Here is an 8749-nt window from a genome sequence, read left to right as displayed (position 1 = left end):
AGTGAGGAGCGCCTCTTCCTGGCCGCCCCGTCTGGGAAGAAGTGAGGAGCGCCTCTGCCCAGCCGCCCATCGTCTGGGAAGTGAGGAGCGCCTCTGCCCGGCCACTCATCATCTGGGAAGTGTGGGAAGTGAGGAGCGCCTCTGCCTGGCCGCCCCGTCTGGGAAGAAGTGAGGAGCGCCTCTGCCCGGCCGCCCCGTCTGGGAAGAAGTGAGGAGCGTCTCTGCCCGGCCGCCCCGTCTGGGAAGTGAGTAGCGCCTCTGCCCGGCCGCCGCGTCTGGGATGTGGGGAGCGCCTCTGCCCGACCGCCCCGTCTGGGAGGTCTACCACGAAGGCCAGAAGCAATGTGGGGGCTGGACGTGGTGGCTCACGCCTGTAGTCCCAGCACTCTGGGAGGCCGATGCGGGTTGATCATTTCAGGCTAGGGGTTCGAGACCAGTCTGGCCAACATGGCGAAACATATAAAAAATACAACAGACCAACCAACCAACCCAGTGACAACAAAACAGGTCTACCCTGGAGTCATACTCTAATTTTTTCTATTTTCCTCCCTTTCTGATCCTTTATCCCACTTTCTTTTTCTTCCTCTTCCTTCTCCTTCTTCTTTGTCAAATAGAGGATTGAGTTATCATTGATCCATATAAAGTCCCTCTCTCATTTATTTTCTTTAATTCCCACTCCCCATTTCTATTCCCCGTCTTCCCATGTGCAACCTTCCTAATATGTTTGATACGCATCTTTTTGTTTGTATGTATTTTTAGAAAATGTTTATTGTTTTATGTGCAAAAAAATTAATAATAAAAATTAAAAAATAAAAATAATAAAAATAATTTAAAAATTTAAAAAAAAAAAGGGGGATAGAGGGAAGATGAGGGGCTTGTAGGGAAAGTCTTTGTGCTCGGGGCCTGGTGGAATCCCCCTCGGACTGTGTTTGTCATTTCACAGCGAAGGAACAGAGGCCCAGGGCAGAGTGTGGTTCAGGGCTGCCCCCACAGGGAATTGGTGAGCCCCAACCTCTGGACTCTAAGTTCTGGATTCTTTCTAGAATATTGTGTCACAGCTGCCGCTCATGCTGTGTCTAGGGTGCTGCCTACACCTCACTTGCGAGGTGAAAGAAGGCAGGGGGCTGTGGAGGGTTGTTAGAAACCCATAAAAATCAAATGGTGACCGGAGATTCTGTTCTCCCAGCAATAACCACGTTCTTCACCTCCGAGCAGATGTGGACCCCTTGGGGATGCTCTTTGGAAAGCCATGGGCCCTCTTCCTCTGGGAAAAAAAAAAAATGCCCACAAGTGCTTACATAAAAAACAGTGCAGGTGATTTAGGAGGTTTCAGGGACCGTTGCAAGTCCCTCTAGGGACCCTCCATGGCAGCATTTCTCAGAACTGTCCAGCCTCAGCCCAGCCGCAGCACCAGTCGTAGTCCCAGCCCCAGCCTCAGGTTGCAGATTTTTCGGTTTTGCCTTAGAATCGCCTTGGGGCTCTTGCAACCAAGGGAGAGGCCTGAGCCCAGCCCAAAAGCTACTGAGCCCCTCAGGTCAGGGCGCGTAGCACAGTCACCCAGTGCCCACCTGGACCCAGGGCTGCATGTCTGCTGTGCAACTCATTTCCATCAATCAAACCGTGATTGTGTCCTCAGCTCAATCTCAATGTTTCAGAAAAATGTCCAAGTAGCCTCACAAGACACACTGAGAAGGGAGAAGGCCTTGCACAGTGTGCAGGAGGAAAATAGTCCGTGGACAAAGGGCTTCTAGTGACACCTTTGTGACCTTCTGGCAAGTGGTGGCCTGATGTTTACACTGTGACATGATCTTCCTGAGGCCCGTGGCTCCTAAAAGGCAGCTAGAGGCCGGAGGCAGTGGCTCACACTTGTAATCCCAGTGCTTTGGGAGGCCAAGGTGGGTGGATCACTTGTCAGGAGTTTGAGACCAGCCTGGCCAACATGGCGAGACCCATCTCTACTAAAAATACAAAAATTAGCTGGGTGTGGTGGTGGGCGCCTGTAGTCCCAGCTACTGGGAAGGCTAAGGCAGGAGAATCACCTGAACCCGGGAGGCGGAAGTTGCAGTGAGCCGAGATTGTGCCACTGCACTCCATGCACTCCAGCCTGGACAACCGAGTGAGATTCTGTCTCAAAAAAAAAAAAAAAAAAAGGCAGCTAGAGACACTTAGGAAGACAGGTGCATCAGACCTTGGGGTCTGGGGGGGCATGCAGCCACCCTGGTGTCCAGCCGGCTTGGACCTGAGGCATCCCTGGCCTTCAGTGGCATCCAGATTGGCAATCGTGCTGTCTCTGGTGGCCAGTCACCAATGGTGTCTTTTTGTTTGTTTTTTAGAACACAGGCATAGTTTTCAAATAGTAATAATAACTATATTCGGCTTTGCAAAATGTTTAGCATGTGAAAACAACTATCCATGTTGTTACAATGTCACTATAAGAATTTTCCTTTTCCCCGCTACCATCCCCCCGTCAGGTTCTCACTCTGTCACCCAGGCTGGAGTGCAGTGGCACAATCACGGCTCACTGCAGCCTCAACCTCTTGGGCTCAAGGGATCCTCCTGCCTTGCCTCCAAGTAGCTAGGACTACAGCTGTGCGCCACCATGCCCAGCTAATTTCTATAATTTTTGGTAGAGATGGGGGGTCTCAGTATGTTGACCAGGGTGGTCTGGAACCCCTAGCCTCAAGTGATCCTCCTCCCTTGGCCTCCCAAAGTTAATTTTACTTTTTTAAAAGATATTTGTAACAGCCTTGTTGAGGTATGATTGATCTACCTAACCTGCAAAACTTGCATTTAATGTCTAAAATGTGATGAGTTTGGGCATATGCAAATAGCCCTGAAACCACCACTACAATAAAAAATAGCCATCAATGGCCAGACAAGGTGACTCACACCTGTAATCCAAGCACTTTGGGAGGCCAAGGTAGGTGGATTGCTTGAGCCCAGGAGTTAGAGACCAGCCTAGGCAACATGGTGAAACTCTGTCTCTACAAATAATACAAAAATTAGCCAGGCATGGTGGCACATGCCTATGGTCCCAGCTACTTGGGAGGCTGAGATGGGAGGATTGATTGAGCCTGGGAGGTTGAGGCTGCAATCAGCCATTGTCATGCCACTGCACTCCAGACTATGGGACAGAGACTGTGTCTCCAAAAAAAAAATCAATTCCAAAGCTTTCTCATGCCCAGTAGGTTTTTTGCTGTTTTGTTTTTTGGAGATTTTTTTGGTGAGAACCCTTAACATGAGATCTGATCGCTTAGCAGCATTTTCAAGTGCACAGTATAGTATATGCACTATTTGTTGTTGTTGTTGCTGTTTTTGAGACAGAGTTTCACTCTTGTTGCCCAGGCTGGAGTGCAATGGTGTGATCTCGGCTTACTGCAACCTCCACCTCCCGGGTTCAAGCGATTCTCCTGCCTCAGCCTCCCAAGTAGCTGGGATTACAGGCTCCTGCCACCATGCCCGGCTTTTTTGTATTTTTAGTAGAAACGAGGTTTCTCCATGTTGGCCAGGCTGGTCTGGAACTCCTGACCTCAGGTGATCCACCTGCCTCGGCCTCCCAAAGTGCTGGGATTACAGGCGTGAGCCACGGCGCCCGGCCGTGTATGCACTATTGTTAACTCTAGGCACAGTGTTGTATGGCAGGTCTCTAGAGAGTATTCATTTTGCATAAATGAAACTATACCCATTGAATAGCAGCTCCCATTTCCAAGTCCCTGGCAGCCACCTTTCTTCTCTCTGCTTCTCTGGGTGCCCATGGCTCTTCATAGGGGAGCATAGCTCTGCAGACGACCTCTCGGCCATGTCCATTCTATCCTCCTTGACCCTTGTAGTGAGCTGAACCATGACTCCTAAAAAGATAGGTCCATGTACTAACCCCCAGAACTTGAGAACGTGGCCTTATTTGGAAACAGGGTCTTTGCAGATATAATTAAAGATCTCAAGATGAGATCATCCTAGATTATTCAGGTGGGCCCTAAATCCGATCACAAGCATCTTTAGTAGCAACAGAAGACACAGAAGAGACAGCCATGTGAAGACAGAGGCAGAGATGAGAGCGATGTGGCCACAACCAAGGAGCATCAGCAGCCCACAGGGGCTGGAGGAGGCAGGGAGGATTCTCCCTGGAGCCTCCCAGGGAGTGTGGCCCTGATGACACTGTGATTTTGTTGGTCTGGCCTCCAGAACTGTGAAAACAAACATTTCTATGGTTTTAAGCCACCAAGGTTTGTAACAATTTGTTATAGCAGCCTCTAGAAGCTAATACAGCCCTCAAGCCATTCCCTGGGCAAATCAGCATGCAGCGATGGTGGGCGGGGCTGTGGCTGGCCCTGCTAGTGGCAGGAGGCTCACCAGCACCCACTCATCTCATACCCCAAGAAGGTGGCTGAAGGATTGAAGCCCTAAGGAGCTGCTCAGTCTAACCACACAACAACAAAAGGAGAACCATGGTGAGAAATTTTCTTTTTCACAATCGCTGTTTACTTAGAAACTTCGCTGAAGCAGAAGCATTCACCCATCCATCCATCTAAAAAACATTTATTAAGTACCTACTGTGTGCCAGCAGCTGCTAAGCACACATCCCTTGCACTTCAGAGTTCCAAGTTCCGTATTCCCCTTGGTTCTCTAAAGGGGTGTTTTGGGCACAAGAGGCTCCTCCCGATGACTAACCACACACATTTTGGCACCTGCTGTGTGCTGACATTGGGAGAGGCAGAGCGTATGTCACCTGTGGTCTCTGATGTGGATGACTTGCCATTCCAACTGGAATCTCACGGAGTGAATTCATCCCAGAAGAGAGCTCAAGGAAGGGCTCATCCTCTATGAAGCAGGGTCTGCTCCTGGCCTGTTCCCTGAGGGACCCCCGTGCCTGGCACAGAACCTGGCATTTGAGAAGTGTTTAAACAAGGTTGGGTGGGCACCCAAATGTATGAATGAATGATGAGTGAAGGAAATCAAGAGAATCTGTCTGGCCTCTGGTGGCCAGCAAGGGCTTCTCATGCCAGGAGGGACTTGAATGTGCCCTGGAAAGACTGTGATGAGGGAGGTGGGAAGGGAGGGAACAGAGGGAAACAGATCCGCAGAGGCCAGAGGGGGCCCAGCGAGGCAGAGTCTGGAGGTGAAAACCAAAGGAGATGCTTAGTGCCTGAGCCTGGCAGACCCTACTGAAAGCGAACTCAAGCAAAAGTGTCCACCTCAGGTGGGACAGGCCCTTTAGAAAGAGAAGGGAGATGGGGCCTATTCTGTACCCACGAAGTCTCCAAATCCCTAACCAAAAAAACAGTTGTCTGTGGAGAGGGGAGTTCCAGTCCTCAACGGGCCTCGTAGCTGGGTACCTCTCCGCAAAATTTGTCCTGGAGGCCAGAACTGGCATGTTCAGCCCCTTGTCAACAGCAATGCTAGGACAAGAACAGACTGCTATTTGCTGGGCTCTGTGCATTTATTTCACACAAGCCTCGGAACGCCCCGAGGAGGCCGGCACCATCACTGTCTCCATTTTACAGATGGGAAAGTAGAGGTCCCAGAAGGTTAAATTATTTGCCTCATTTCAGCAAATGAACCCAGGGCTGCAAGACTCAAGGCCCCAAGCCCTTCGTCACGAGCTCCATTGCCTCTTATTAAATGCTCACGGAGTCCATGAAGCAAAAGTCGCTGGCTGCAAGGTCATGGCTCTGCCCTACATGCACACTCCCCCCTCTCCAAGCAGCCCAGCCACACATGAGGAGCCTGATTACCAGTCAGGCCTCAAGCCCTTGTGTGGTCACGACCCTGTGGACCCCTGGAGTCAAAGGATGAAGAGCTATGGAGCAAGGAATTCCTTCTGAGATGCTTCTAAATTAAGCCATCTGCGGTCTGTCTCTGCCTGGAGCTAAGAAATTGTAACGGCTTTGGCAGGAGACAGCTTTGCTGAATGGAGCTCTGAGCTGCTCTAAGGTCAACGCAGGTAAATAAGAGGCAAGTGCCACAGCCGCCAGCAGCCCTGGGAGCCGGGTGGGCAGGCGGCTTTATCCCGGTTGGCGAAGGAGCTGGTCCTGTTCAAATGGGGAGCATTGCACAAATCTAAATAGCATCGCGGAAATAAGGACGGAGTGCTGCCATGCAGTGCCCTGGAAATACACCGGCCAGGAAGGCAGAGCCCACGTGGACCCAGGGAGACATCTTGGGAAGCAGTCACTAACACACTGTACATGTGATTGTTTGTGACATTTAGACAAGAGCTATTTTTTTTTTTAATAAGGGGTTTCATTCTCATTGCCCAGGCTGGAGTGCAGTGGTGCGATCTCGGCTCACTGCAAACTCTGCCTCCCGGGTTCAAGCAATTCTCCTTCCTCAGCCTCCCGAGTAGCTGGGATTACAGGTGTCTGCCACCACGCCCAGCTAATTTTTTATATTTTTAGTAAAGACGGGTTTTTACCATGTTAGCCAGGCTGGTCTCGAACTCCTGACCTCAGGTGATTCACTCGCTTCGGCCTCCCAAAGTGCTAGGATTACAGGCGTGAGCCATGGCACCTGGCCGACAAGAGCTATTTAATAAGATTGTGGACTGGGGAGATCTACCTCCATCTGGGGCTCAGCAAGGGCTCTTGGGGAGGATGAAGGAGCAAGCCAGGGGCAAAGGAAGGGGCAAAGGAGGAATGGGGGTGAATTCCAGGAAATGAAAGCGAGCCATTGCTGTTATGGGCAGCAAGATGTGGCAGGGGAGATGGGCAGCCACCAGATCCTAGAAGAGATTTCTACTCCATGTGCCTGGGAATCATAGTTCCCTCCTGGGATAACATCCTTTTCCTCTCTGCTACTGGATCAGAATAAAATATTCCCAGAGAGTCAGGTTTGGAAGAGACCTTAGTGATATTGAATCTAAGTCTCCCATACTACAGATGGAAAACCCAAGGCCCGAAGGTGAGAAGTGACCCCTGCAGGTCTCCCGTGAGTCCTGGGCAGAGCTGAGACCAGCCCCCAGACAGCAGGCCCCTTCCTCAGCACCGCAGTCCCTGAACCGAGGTCTCACTTTGCCACCCGCATCTAGAGTGCTGGGCCCCATTTTCTAACGCATTTGAAAGCATCTGTGCTTTTCCAATCCACTTGCAATGAACCAACTTTTCATTTGATTGATATTGTTAATTGTACCTTTGACATTTCACTAATGTTTACTGTTGTTCTTTTTCTAGCATCTAGAGTCGTTGGCTTAGCTAATTAATTACCTTTCATCTTTCTTTTTTTCTCCAATACTAGCATTTATATAACACAGCATTAGCAACTGTGTTCCCTCTAAATTCTCTTTTAGCTCATCTCACAAGTTTTGAGTATATTTGTTTTTGCTCAGTTCTCTTTTAATCTAATTTCTATCTAATTTCTGTTTGGATTTCTCCTTTGATCGCTAAGTTATTTATAAATGTGATTTTACATTTCCAGGCAATTTTATCAGTTAGGTTTGTTACTGATTTCTAATTCAATTTCTTTGGTGCTAAAGTAATCCTCACAAGTCAGACCCTTTGGTATTTATTGAGGTTTTGCTTTGTATTCTTGCTTGAAAAATCTGTTCTACTTTCAATGAAAAAATCCCCATGTGGAATGAACTGGTGCTATCCTAGAGAAGATGTCCATGGGACCTGGGTTGGGGCTAAGATGTGGCCCTTGTCCTTGTATTTATGTATTCATGATTTTATTCAATGCTTACTTATTGACCGTCCACTGTGTATCAGAGATGGGGCTAGTCCCTGAGATATAGTGAGAAACTACTAATAAAAATAAAATCACACAACGAGTTCTTCAATTAGAATTGTGTATTAAAAGAAGTACCAGGTGCTGTAAGAGCTTATGATACAGAGACTTCAACTCTGATTGAGGCCAGAGAAGGCTTCCCTGAGGAAATAGCACACAAGCAGATACTCAAAGAGAAATAGTAGCTGGTGCTGGGGTCCCACAGCTGAAGAAAGGGCAGAAGAAAGGAACAGGCGGTTTCCAGAGGGGAAATCTGAGTGGCCAAAAAACAGGACAGTATGCTCAACCCAGCGCATCATCAGGGAATAGCACATTAAGCAAGAGAATAAGCATTTCACACACATCGGATTGGTAATAATGGGAATGAGTCTGACATGAGAAACGGGAACTTCCATGCACTACTAGCGAGTGTGTTCATCCGTACAACCTCTTTAGAGGGACTTGGCATAGCCCAAATGGCTGGCCATGTGCACACCCTACGAACCAACGAATCCGTGTTTACATACATGCCCTGCAGAAATTCTCAAAAATGTCCACTAAGAGATGTGCATAAGGAATCCTCATGGTAGTACCATGTCAATAAATGCCGGAAATAACTGCGTGTCCATCAGTGGGGACTGCTCGGATGAAGGGTGGTGAATTCAGATGGTGGAACACCTTGCATCCACTACAGTGGACACTCCAGAGAGGCCCCACCCAACATGGCAGCCCCCAGCCACATGCAGCTATTTCAATGTCAGTGGACTAAAACAAAATCTAAAACTTAGTTCCTCAGTTGTACTAACCACATACCAAGTGCTCAATAGGCCGGGTGCAGCCGCTCACACTTGTAACTTCAGCTTTTTGGGAGGCTGAGGCGGGAGGATCGCTTAAGCTCGAAGTTCGAGACCAGCCTGGACAACATAGCAAGACCCCATCTCTACAGAAAAAATTTTAGCAGGGCATGGTTGCACCCACCTGTGGTCCCAGGTACTCAGGAGATTGAGGGGGAGGGTTGCTTGAGCCCAGGAGGTGGAGGCTGCAGTGATCG

The 8749-nt window shown here is 49.2% G+C and overlaps 1 protein-coding gene across 1 annotated transcript in view; it reads right to left on the bottom strand.

The window, feature by feature from the left end:
• Window positions 1-8749, bottom strand: part of CFAP77 (cilia and flagella associated protein 77) — a 188249-nt gene that overhangs the window by 23361 nt on the left and 156139 nt on the right. The window lies entirely within an intron of this gene.

Source organism: Hylobates moloch, unplaced genomic scaffold (assembly GCF_009828535.3).
Source record: "Hylobates moloch isolate HMO894 unplaced genomic scaffold, HMol_V3 SCAFFOLD_10, whole genome shotgun sequence".
Taxonomy (NCBI): domain Eukaryota; kingdom Metazoa; phylum Chordata; class Mammalia; order Primates; family Hylobatidae; genus Hylobates; species Hylobates moloch.
This window is presented reverse-complemented; position numbering and strand designations above follow the sequence as displayed.